The sequence below is a fragment of the Ischnura elegans genome, chromosome 5, assembly GCF_921293095.1.
Source record: "Ischnura elegans chromosome 5, ioIscEleg1.1, whole genome shotgun sequence".
NCBI classification, from domain to species: Eukaryota; Metazoa; Arthropoda; class Insecta; order Odonata; family Coenagrionidae; genus Ischnura; species Ischnura elegans.
The window spans coordinates 133,612,377-133,625,678 of NC_060250.1; the positions used below are offsets into that span (position 1 = coordinate 133,612,377).

At 39.1% G+C, this 13,302-nt stretch overlaps 1 long non-coding RNA gene across 1 annotated transcript; it reads right to left on the bottom strand.

Moving 5' to 3' along the window:
- Window positions 1-9,731: 9,731 nt before the first annotated feature.
- Window positions 9,732-10,041, bottom strand: LOC124158977. Its single transcript, XR_006864890.1, has 2 exons — window positions 9,990-10,041; window positions 9,732-9,804 (listed from the first exon to the last, which is right to left on the bottom strand). It is a non-coding gene; the product is annotated as an uncharacterized LOC124158977 (long non-coding RNA).
- Between the last annotated feature and the right edge of the window lie 3,261 nt (window positions 10,042-13,302).

A 13,302-nucleotide genomic window follows, 5' to 3' on the forward strand; every position in this document is an offset into this window, starting at 1 on the left:
AGTGAATGCGGTTCGTTTGCGAGGCCAAAAATTATCATTGGTTCGCATGGCCACACGAGTGAGTAAGTTATGTGGGAATCCATAAGCTTCTCAGGCCAGCAATGGGAGGGAGAGATGGAACAAGAAAGAGAAAATAACAGTTACGTAAATACTTGACAAAAGTAAGAAAAGCTTACTTTTTTGTTTTGTCTATTTACTGCATCTTACACCTCCAACAGGTATGAGGCCAGCAATTTTTTCCTGGGGAGCTTAGCAATTCCTACACTAGAAAATCGCACACATCATTAAACCAGCTACACATATTTTTCATTGGAATCTTGCTGAAAGTTAAATTCTAAGTTTTTTTGCAAACATTAGATATGGAATATAACTAGGGAGGCGATGGCAAAACTACACATAGGCCTAGAGTCTACCGATACTGAGACAAACAGCAATGACTGAGTTTATGCCTAATAGCAAGTAGGCCCAAGTATCAGAATTCTATACAGAGAATTTCTCTCATTTAATTTTCTTTATTTCGCTTGTTCTATATTAATGACTTTCAACACTGTACTGCTATTGAATTTTAATAAAATATTGAATAATGTATGGATTTTGTAGTTTATATTGTGTACTATACTTTAAAATGTGTACATGAAAGAATTATTATACTGTGCTTAGCACCTAAATATTAAAGAAAATAACTATACTGTAAATAAAAAAGTCAATTTTCTTTGAAAATATTTTGTCTTAGAGCTGTTTGCATTAAGCAGATGTTTGGGTTGCATGTGCCTGTATTAGCTGGACTCCAATGTATTTGGAAAAATGGAGTATTTGAGAATGGATTGCCCTGGGCTAGTGGTCCTCTCAACAGATGTATCAACGGTAGTTGCCGTAAAGGAAAACATTTTGGTGGAGAGTGAAACCCCCTATGCTCTTCCCTCGCCTGACATTCAGTTGCAAGAATTAAGGCTGCTCCATCTTCATCGCAAACTTCTAAAAAAAAATCAGCTAAAGTTCGAGACCCCATTTCCTATGGGGTTTTTCAGTCAGACCCAATATTACAATTCTATCAGGTAATTCTGTAAGTGGATGGAAAAGATAAGTTATGACAAAAAAGGTATTTCTCATTCAGTCATTTTCTCACAACTTTTAAGCGAAAAAATGCAAAATTTACCACCTATTTTTCATGAGTTAGTGATATTGTTAAGTTTTGGTTCATTAATTAATTTAGATAAAGAGGTAGATTTAACTTTTCATTTTTATCCTGTTCAGTAAAAAGAGCCATTCTTGATGAACCTTCGCAGCATATTACAGTTGAGGACCTCAAATACGGAATCCAGAAATCCAGAACGTTTGAAAATTCCTCTGCGTAGTGTTTTGACTTTCCACTCCAAGTGGCTTCACTTTATGACCATCAAATGATTCTAATATTTATGACGTGGGTTTCAATTTTACCTTCATCAAATTATCACTTTTGCAATGTGTCAGTATTCTGTAAGGCAAAACATTCACTAAAGCACCAGTATCTAGTTTAAATTTGACGTTTACACCACTAACATTAATAATCTCACACCAGACACTCGAATCATCTGTATACTTAAACTCCTCACAACACTTTCAATTACAAAGTCATTAAGATCGTGTTCAACACTTACTTCTTGGGCAGATAACTCAACTGATTTCACTTTAGTATTATTATACAATTTTCTAACTTTACATGCAATTGCAAAATGATTTTGCTTTCCACAATTATTGCCAATTTTACCAAATGCTCAACATTCTCCTTTTCTATGCTTATAATTGCATTTTTTACACAAATAGACACCATTTACTACTGTCTTAGGTAAGTACTTATCAGTATGCCTCACTGAATCCTTCAATGCTCTAGCTCTCGTCCCTTTCCTGCTGACTGCATCCACGGGTTTAGTTCCTTGCAGGGTCTCAGCCTGATGTTTCCCCATCTCAACTGCCTTGCAGATCTCGATGCTCTTATCCAGCGATAATTCCGGTATCCGCAGAAGTCTCTCCTGAAAAGCCAAATCATGTATTCCGAGAACAATTCGGTCTCTCAGAACACTATCAGTCTGATTGCCGTACTCACAGGTTTTGACTAACTTTTCCAAGTCAGTGACAAAGAAGTTAAAGGGCTCACCTTCCTGCTGTTTTCGCGTGTTAAACAGAAATCGTTCAACTACCACGTTCTATCTAGGATTCGCGTATTTTTCTAATTCATGTAGTACTTTATCGTAATCACACTTATCTTCTTCTTCCATATTAAACGTATTAAAGAGCTCAACTCCGTCCTCACCAATTACATTCAGTAAAATGGCAGTCTAACTTCCTTCGGTTTCGTTTTCAGTCCAGAAGCTAACATATACATCTCCAAGTTCTGCTTAAACTTCCGGAAATTATCACTGACATTGACGGTTGAGACTAACGGATTAGGCGGCCTCGCTTGCTGCATCCTCGAAACTTTCTTATTCCCTTAACTTTGAACACGTCGTCTGACTACGTACTATCGAGCACATGGCCCTAATCGAGCACTACCGGCTGCGCCATGTCATGTTCTTACGAACGTTTATTCAACAGTGAGCATATGAATACAGGGAGCTGTAGACAGCACTTAAAACAATTGACAGACACAAAGCACAATACCATGACATCTGCTTACCATTTTCCCGAGTCTCAAAAGTAAAAAACAATCATCAAAGAAAACGGTTAAAAAGTAAAGAGATCAAGTTGGAGATTAGTTTTAAGCTAGTAATCCGTCACAAAAAAGACCGATTTAGCTCGAGGCATGCGTCCTCTTAAAAACTAACACTAAATATCAGCGCTGATGTTGGGCTCTACGTAATAGTTTTTGTATGAGCACATTTGTAAGGAGTTGTAGAAGACCGTAGCTGCTTTGAAAAAGTTCGGTTAGGAAAGCAAACCTGTCTAGACACAAAAGAAAAACCAAAGCTTAAAATATAGGAGTTATTCGAAGATAAGATCCTAGCTTAGGCCGAGAAGTTCATTCCTTGCCCTGGTTGGTTTGTGCAGGCCGAATCAAGGACAAGAGGTGGGAGCTTAAAGGCTATGAGGTAGAATGGTATATATTGGTATATGGGCACTTTACTCGAGCAGAGAGGTTCAGATCCAGTTGAGTCTACAGGCCCTGACTCGCCCCAAAAAGAGGTAATGCGAAGTTGGGTCTAACCGGTCATATCAACGTGTGGAAAATAGCTGGAGAGATTGTGAGTGGTAAATTGGTCTAACGCCTCAACAGATGAAAGTTAATAGGAAATAAGTTACATTTATGCAAACCGAAGGTTTTTATTGAAGAAAATTGACCACATCATTCCCCTGCAGTTAATTTTATGCCCTAGAGTAACATTTTCGCCCCTCAGCATTTACGGAAATGGCAATTAATATGCCATGAATTTTTATCGGACTTCCGACATACTTACTGTGAGACGCGTCCATCGAAACGTCGGAGGAGAGATTGGGGAGCCTAACCCGGACAGAAACCCAGAGAGTAAAGTATTTCTTTTCTTTTTTTTGAGCGTACTTCTCAAATTCACTTGCACTTATGGAGAAACCACAGGAAAGTGCGCTAAGAATTGTTCCAAACCACTGAAATTATTCCACCTCTTCCAGTAATGCCCGATGAAATGTCAGGATCTTTTAACGTAAAAATTCTGATACTATTTACAATTTCTTCCCGTTTATTTCGATGGCCAAGGGCATCAGTGGAGAGATCTGTGTCTCTATCTTTTGCACTTCTTTCACACTTACCTCCTAACTTTCATCTTCCAGATATAATTTAATGGGTCTACAATACCTGATCAAAGATGGCCTGGTATTCTGCCATGAGATGTTGTCATTATCATTTGATTTTAGCTGAATAGGCAACATAGAAATGGAAAACATATAGGAATCATCCACTGGACATGATTCCTTCCGAAATACAAATCTTTGCTTATATTGCTTGAGCCCACTACTGCCATCCTAACTACACTTAAATATCATCGTTAGTTGGAATTCATTACCAGAACGAAGGAAAGCGGCGACAACATCTTTCTGAGCCAAAATAGTGTTATTCACTAGAGCCAGTAATTTGACTTCGGCCGAAGTATCAGTAATGGTCAGTTCTTGTGATGGGGGACAGCAAGACAACTTTGAGTTCAAATTTATCTTGTATGAGGGATAAATATCGCACCGTCTCTGCTTGGCCTCTCTTCTGATGTTTACGCACTTTTGCTCAGTAGGTTTTTTCCATGGAAAAGGACAAAGCTTCTAATGATGAATATGGTATTGGAATCAAAGGTGAAGACAATTAAGCCTTCTTATAGTTGGTATAGCTCTCTTTGGTATGTTTTCAGTTATGCCTTGTGTACTGGCGGCCGCATCTTTTTTTCCAAGAGCTCTTTGAAGGTTTCACAATCCTACCACGACACATATTTTTTATGAGTCAAGTTAAACATTTGAAGTCGAAAAGAAACGAGGTTTTGAAGACTGAGAGATTACCATTTGAAATATAGCATTTAAAAGCAATTATATTTTAAGAAAAATCACTCTAAATAATGCTACATACCGATGTCTATGAGATCCCGTTAGAAAATCTGGTTCCTTGCGTTTTTGCCATCTAGCAGGTACGTGTTGATGCTAGCGAGTCAGCCACCGTCTGGGTGCAGGCGGAGGATAGGCAATAGCAACGCGTGATTTTGCAGCTGCATAACGTTGTTATAAATTATATAAACGTTGTAAAAGTTACCAATCATAATTAAGCATTTACTTGCGGATATCGCTACACCTACGGTGACTTTATTTTTAAAAGTTGCAAACTGACTTTTGTCCCGCTAGATTAGCGATTGGGACCTCTGTGCGACGGTCTTAACTAGGTCCGACTCAAGACAGTATCTTAACAATTGAATGGATGAAGTAAATTTTATTCGATTTGTCTTCCTTAGGGAGTAATGTATATAACTAAAAATTAAAAGAAGGCGTATCTTTATATTTTGTAAAACATGATTTCCCATTGTAACTATTATTACAAGTTTTAAAAATCGGAAATTTTAAGGGGAGACTAAAATTTTCTAAATAAAGCACTGGTTCAAGAAGTATTCTTTTTTCTTTAATAAAATTGATGCTAGAAAATCTTTCTTCATAGACGCTTCGTTTAAATTATTGTTAGGGGCGCTCGCATCCCGGCGTTAGGTAAAGAGTGATTGATTATTCCCATGGTATTTGCAAAAGAGCAGTGGCGGCGCGTACATATACGCATGTTAGCAACTGCGCAGTGAGCAGGCCCTTATTTTTCAGAATTGAGAAAAGTTATGTTTTCCTAGTCTCAAAATGATCCAAATGATGTTCATATTCACGTGTTAAAATTTGGTTACTTTAAAATAACGGCAACCCGTGCCCCAAGGGCCCGAAGTACTGAGAACCCTCAATTGAGATTTTTGGAGCCGAATAGGTGCCATAACCATGTAAAACGTTAAAGTAGAGTCCTTAAATACCGATTTTCTGTTTGTTTTGACCTATCTCTAAGCGTTTACGAGATATCGTCCGTCGTAATGCAATCCACCCCCCAGGGCGCCACCCCGCACCGCGGCGACGCTGAGGTATGGCACCACTTACTAGAGACTTCCCCTCCACCCCCTCCCCTCCCTCGGCAAAGACGTTGCTCCGGCTGGCAAGATTTACATGCTAGTGGTACAGAATTGAAAAGGTTGTTCCTCTTGTGTCATGATTAATGTTTTTAAAGCCTGCAATGTCAATCGTAACCCTTCAACGCCGTCCTATGTATTGTGCACCGACCCCTTAAACCTTAATTTGTTGCCACCATACGACCGAGCACCATTACCGCATGATTTGTTCAAAACTGCTCTTTATATACAAAATGTTATAAGTATCTCATACAATTGTTTGTGAGTGGAATCTACCGAGGAGATGTAGAGATGAGAATTTTTCGTAACAAAACTTGATGATTTGGTGGACCTTGCTATGGGCGGTGCCATTGAATTTTTGACGCACGCAGTTAATCTCTCGGATAAATGTGCGTGGGATGAAGAAGTAAAATTCTTATGCAATCAAATAGGAGCACGAAATGCAGTTATTGGTGGAATTGATTTCATTATGCTCAAGAAGAAAGAAAAGGTGTTGGTTCTCCGCTCCTTGTGCTGCATCTGCTCCCAGCAGTGACTTCCAGATCCTAAAACTACGTAAATGTAAACCTGGACATAGCGAAAGGAGTACAAAAGAGGTTTTCAAACCACTTAAGGCACCTGAATGAGGAGTTGGTAGGCCTGTCATTCTTTGACGGATCCTTTTCTGGGTGTGAAAAGGAAAACGTGATACGCCAAATGAGAGAAAATATGATCCACCAAAGATGGCATTCTATAAACGTAAAGACCTGATCACGGTATCTATATCAAATTTTGTCACTGCTAATTCAGGAAAGCTGTGCTGTTGCCGGAATCCAAGTCCGTTGGTGTCTCGTGAAGAGTGCTCCGATGACGAAAAACACCCTTCAGGTCACGGAAAACCACTCAATCACGCCCGTAGGGCAGCGCGAGGTACGTGTGCCCTCACACGAGCAGCGATAGGTTGCACAAAAGTAAAAACTTTGCGACTTTTTGGCACTTGATAAATTGACTGTCGGGAGCGATCGATAGATACGTCCGTCCTGGTCGGCGTCTCAAGTGTGTGTGTGTGTGTGTGTGTGTGTGTGTGTGTTGTTGTTATTATTATTGTTATTTTGTTCTTTAATTTTCTTCAGTTTTCACTGAGTAGCTTTAGTGTTAAGAGCACGGGTTCTCACCAAGGCAACTCTTTACTGTTGAATTGGGTTGAGAAATTTTCTCGTGATATGACAGGTTGAAATTATTACAGCCTTCGAATTACAGTAGAGCGTCATTAATGCGAACATCTAGAATCCGAATCCATGAGTATAATTTACATGCACAATAATAAGTTGATGTCTGATTCAAACACTACATGATAAATTCATGTATTTTGATGAATATTATGAGCAGACCGAGTAAGGAACATCTGGCAGCCGTAAACATCCAAAAAAGAATTTATACTGTTGATTTCTATCACTCTTAACTTAACTTGTCGTTTATGTCACAACCTTGAAAGTCTGCACTACATGTATTGATCTTTCTCACGTTATAATTCAGTAACTAAACTTTACTTCCAATTTAGGGGGATTTTTGTTGGATATGAATTACAGTAGAGCATTATTAACCTGGACGCCGAAACAATACAAAGGACCGTTGATACTGTGAATTATCTCGCGGAACATAAGATGAATTGCCGACAAAGTACATACAAACATAAATAGGAATGTTTAATTGACATACTGCGTAGCCATTCCATATTAAATGGCTTCAATAACCTGCTGTAATTTCATAAAGATAGAACTTCAATATTATATATATATATATACAATGTATTGGAAAATCCGAAATGCACGTGGCACGTAATATAAATAGTTTAAGTTAATGTCGATACACACAGAGACACAAAAAAGAAACACTCACATTGAATAAATAAACTTGAAGCTATCGAAGCACTTCAGGCTTCTTCGTCAGCTGAAGAATGAATGGTGAGGAAAGGAGAGGGTTGGAAAAGGGAAAAGAGGGGTAAGGGGAGAGGTGTATGGGGAGGGGGAGTTAGGAATAGGGGTTAGGATGCAACGTTCAGACCCGGAGAGCTATTGGCTTGAAACTCCTCTCTACCAGTTCCTACACATTGTCTTTCACATGATTCCATTTTCAATCATTGCTACAAAGTATCCATTATTGCCTCCCTCCCTCCCACCGACTCCGCCCTCAACCTCCACACCCTCGAATTGGCGTGCATTTGGCACTTTCAAGCCAATAGCTCTCCGGGTCTGAACGTTGCATCCTAACCCCTATTCCTAACTCCCCCTCCCCATACACCTCTCCCCTTACCCCTCTTTTCCCTTTTCCAACCCTCTCCTTTCCTCACCATTCATTCTTCAGCTGACGAAGAAGCCTGAAGTGCTTCGATAGCTTCAAGTTTATTTATTCAATGTATATATATATATATAAAGTCTTGAGGAAACACAAAAAAGAAACACTCACATTGAATAAATAAACTCGTCGAAGCTATCGAAGCACTTGAGGCTTCTTCGTCAGCTGAAGTATGAATGGTGAGGAAAGGAGAGGGTTGGAAAAGGGAAAAGAGGGGTAAGGGGAGAGGTGTATGGGGAGGGGGAGTTAGGAATAGGGGTTAGGATGCGACGTTCAGACCTGGAAAGCTATTGGCTTGAAAGTGCCAAATGCAAGCCAATTCGAGGGTGTGGAGGTTGAGGGCGGAGTCGGTGGGAGGGAGGGAGGCAATAATGGATACTTTGTAGCATTGATTGAAAATGGAATCATGTGAAAGACAATGTGTAGGAACTGGTAGAGAGGAGTGGGGGGAAGATGGACAACAGGAGGCGCGATGATTGTTAATTCTGAGATTGAGAGGGGTAGTGCATTGGCCAATATAGAAAGCAGGGCAGAAATTACAGTGAAGAAGGTAAATGATGTTGGTGGAAGTACAAGTAGTGGAGGGGAAAATCGGTTGGAATTTAAGCTTGGGGAGAAAAGAGGCAGGGGGTGGAGAGAATATCTTGCAGGTTTTACACCTGGGACGATTGCAAGGTGAGGGTGTGGAGATAGTGACTGACTGCGACTTTTGGAGAGGGCGGGTGGCTTTAAATATGGTGTTTAAATTCGGCGGTGGTGTATGGTGTGTAAATATGGTGTATAAATTTAAATTTAAATATATATATTTATATATTTATGCTTAAGGTATCCAACGACCTCTTTCGGTTCTATCCGTATATTCATAATAGTATTTGATAATGTGGACTTGGTCTCGTCGCAATTAGGATAAGTGGTGCTATTCCGTGCTTCGAACGAACATAATCAGCTGTAAAGAAACAGGGGTCTGGGGATTTGTAGTAGGAGGCAAGGTCATTATTTCCAAGTTGAGGCCATCGGTTAAGGTACCTATGTTCAAGAAACGAGGTTGGAGGTGGGGGCTCGAACGGTTCCTTATAAATGCGCTGAGAACTGAAGGTCGTGGGAGAATCGGTCTGAATCTCGCTTGTCACTTCTATGCCGCATCAGTGGAGGACATGTGTATGTACTAATACAATTGAAATATCAATCTTTTTCTTCCGTTATACGCAAGAGCCTCGCAATTACCATAACAAGAGGCCAACATTGAAATTCCAACCTAAATATTAATGTGGGAAACAGCGAGAGTTAGCGAGGGAAATAGTCACAAATAGAATTTATTTAAATACAAATGCCCTTCCCAAAAGGGAATCCTACGCACACATTTTCTTATAAATTTAACCTCTTATTACGCCGTCCTCGCATCCACTGACCCATTTAGCCGCCCCGATTAATTTTAGGATAATCACCAAACAATGTGAAATATTGCCAAAAATATCACTTTCGATGGATGCAGTGCGAATTCCGTAAGACATTGTCGACCTTAATAAAAACAAATTAAAAGTTATGGGGGTGGAAAGTGAGTCGCACCTGTTTTTGAAGGATTTCGTCGTCTAGTTTGTGAGAATGAGCCGTCGTAGAAGTGGTTGGCACCCCTTTATAAATCACGATTTCACTTGAATGAACATGAAAATTAATTTTTTCACTCACGTCATTTCGATTAGTCCCGTGAACTTCTGCTCCGCCGGCATGCTCCCACAAGGTTTCCGCAAATTTTCTTCTCACTTCATGCTCAAATCCGTGACAGCAGCCCCGATGAAAACCAGGATCAATGCCCAGAAAACCGCTTAGTCCAGCGTCACTGTAAAATAACACAGAAGAGAACGACAGGAATAAGGTTTTTGGAAATTGATTTCCCTGTTAATCATCGTATGAATACAATGGTTTGAGTAAATGCTAAGTTTTATCGTCATCTGCATCACATCCCGAGAATAGATTGATATAATGATTCAATAAACAAATGACAACAAATCGTTAACAACTAACCAATTTCGATTAATTTCTCCAGCGTATGCCCTACGTCCACCAAAGAGTCAAGTCTCTGCATCCATGTATCACCGATGTTGATGAAGTTCAGGATGGTGTCCGTTGGTGTGCCACTGTTGCGCTAACAGCGCGGAAGTAATTTGAAATGACGCAGGAGAACGACTCATAGTCAGGTGACGGATAATATGACCGTTAAGCTGGGGTGGGGGTGGAGATGACATGGTACCGTTGACAGTTGGTCGAATAGAGCATTGAAACCGTCGGAAAGTCAAAAGGGCCCATTCACTGAAACTGCAATGGAGGAAAGTTGTTTTGGAAAACTAAAGTATTTTAAATAAATTTATATATAATATTACATTTTAAAATTATTTTAAATGAAATAATATATATTCAGTTAACGCTTAAACTCTATTTTTATTGTTTTTACGAAAATATATCGGACTTATTTATCGTGACGTCATAGACGTCCTTCAATCACGAGACTGTTCGGTGTCGGAGCTTCTGTCCTCGTCATTTTGTTGGAGACCGGCGTCGAGTTAAGAGGTAAGTGAACAAGCCATTTACGAATATGTTATCGTTTTCCCATTTCACACCTTCGCAATTACCTTATATTTAAGTGTTTAAGATACCTATAAGTAAATTTGCTACGAGTAATGCCGATATTTATTCAATAGTTCTATACTTCATTAGGTTTTATTCCGCCTATAATTATGTTTTACCCTTTGCAAAGTACCTCAAGGTTTGAAGATAGGGTTCTTGTGATATCTTCACCAGTGATATGTGTGCTTTTAATGCTGCTGCCAAAGATACGACCATATTGAGGATATTTTGTATTAGATTTCCAATCCGTCCCCGAATGTCACCGCTTATTCGCTTTCAGTGGTCCGATTGCTTGGGTGGTAAGAGATACGTCTGAATTATTCCTAATCTATTGCAATGTCTTGTGCTCTAGTTTCGGTAATGTTGCATGCATATCGGATGATCGTAAATTGTCCCTTGATAATATTGTGATCCTATTGTCACATAGGCGGATTCTCATTAATTTTACTTGAATTGAGTGCAACTGAGCATAATAATTCCTATCCCAACGTTGGCTGAAAGCAATTATGATCGAGTTTTCACGTCTTTGTTGCTCTTGCAGTAAGAAAATTCTGAAGAAAAACTTCAGGGCCTCATCACCATTATAATGTACTTTTTGTAAGACAATGTACTTTTTGCACTTGACAGCAGGTTGCCTTGAGTAATGAAGAGAATCTCCAGGATTATTCCTTAATGTTTCGCTTTGAGAGTTGAAATAGACGCCTCTCATTTGTGCAATCGACAAATGCTTGTAACCACTTGATGCTTGTAACCACATGATAAGATCATGGAAATTTTGCATTCAGGTTTTTCTTGATGTATATTGCGAGACGGAGGAGACAGATGTTTTTATTTATGTACCCTCGAATAGTTCACTTAATTCAAAATTTACCATTAGACCTCGTAGTGGCATCTACAATCTTACACTGCACTTGAATATTCGTGAGGAATATTTGTGTTTCCTGAATAAGCTTGACGAGTTATCTTCAGTGTATATGGCTTTGGCGAATGGTTAAACTTATTCCTTTCGCTGCTGTTATTTTTTGGGGGAGTAAATTGGTTCCTTTGCAACATTGAACCTACATAACTCTTATTATTGATTCTCGTACCGCTATTCGAAAGTATTTTAACGTTATAAAGTAATCTTAATAGCCTTGTCTCGTAGAACTTTACTGAAAATCTATTATTCTTAAATAATCTATGCAGCTGTTTTTTTTTATTTTACCCTTGAGGACACCTATAAAAGTCATTTTATTGTTTTCCAACGTTATTCAAACGGAAATTTTTGCTCATGCAATTTACCAGCAGATATTGTTTTTTCCACAGTAAGTTCCAAAAAACTTAAGCAAACAATGCAAAAACTCATGTCCTACTGTCTGCGCCCAAGAGCATTTATTTGTTCCTCCGATTTCCCGAAACTTCACTTTTGATTATTATATGGGTCTTGAACTCATGTCTTCAATGAAGCCATATACTCCCAGATTTTGATCGAATTGTCAGCCTAGGTGTTTCATCATCATATTACTGGTCAACAATCCTAGGATTGGTTTGACGCAGCTCTCCACTCAGTTCTCCTATCAGATAATCTTTTCACTCCTACGTATTTCTTCTATTTCCCATCCTTCTTTACTTGTTCCATATATATTTGTTCGAGGTCTTCCTTTTCCGTTCCTGCCTTCCACTTGCCCTTCGACGATTTTCTTCATCAGGCCATCATGTCTCAAGATGTGGCCTATAGTGTTGTTCCGACTTCTTGCTAAGGTTTTCATGAGGCTTCTCTTCTCCCCTACTCTTCTTAGGACTTCCTCGTTACTAGCTCGGTCGACCCATTTGATATTCATCATTCTTCTATAGCACCACATTTCGAAGGCCTCTATCCTTGCTTTCTCCGCTGCGGTCATTGTCCATGCCTCACTTCCGTATAGGAGCATACTCCAATAACTTTCTTCAATTCCGTTAATTTCTATTTGAAAAATTTATCAATATGACTCACCCAGATATTCTCGCATATTTTAATCCTCTTTCTAGTGATAATATTTATAGTGTCACTGGAGGTTTACAAAGGATAGTAATCTTTTTAATCGAGCACCAAGTCGAGGTGAAATTTAATTTGTTATTTTTCTTTCTTTACAGCAATGCAAATCCGTTGTCGCTGTCGATTGCGTGAAGTGAAATCAGATTTTGCGAGGAATCCTTACAGGGTCACATGGGAGAGGTGTGCTGATCAATATATGGTAAGTCAGTCAAATTTTCGTTCATTTTAATTTTATATATCCTTGGTGGTTCATTCGCTTCCTTTAGCCATTGCTTCATTTATTTTTTTACTTCACCTTGTCTAAATGCACTCGCAAAGTAGAACTATTTAATGACGTAGTGACCATTCATTTGGTGATTCACGGACATTGTAAACTTTTTCTTGACGTAGATTTCTCTGCCTGCTTTGTTCCTCCGTGAGGGAGACTCCCAGGAAAAAATATCAAAATACACTAAAACATTTTATGCAATGAGGTGGCATTAGGTAGGGTCATGCATCATGAGAACATTCAAGAAACTTTTTAGAATTATTTTTCAATCATCAACGAATGAAACGCATGTTTCAGCTCCACTGTGATAAGTTAATAGTCATGTTAATCCATTGCTGGGATTTACAGTTTTGTTCAGCTTCATTCAGATAAAGAGGTTTACCTGTAACCATGTATAATCATCATTAAAGCTTAATTTGAGTGACTTGCGT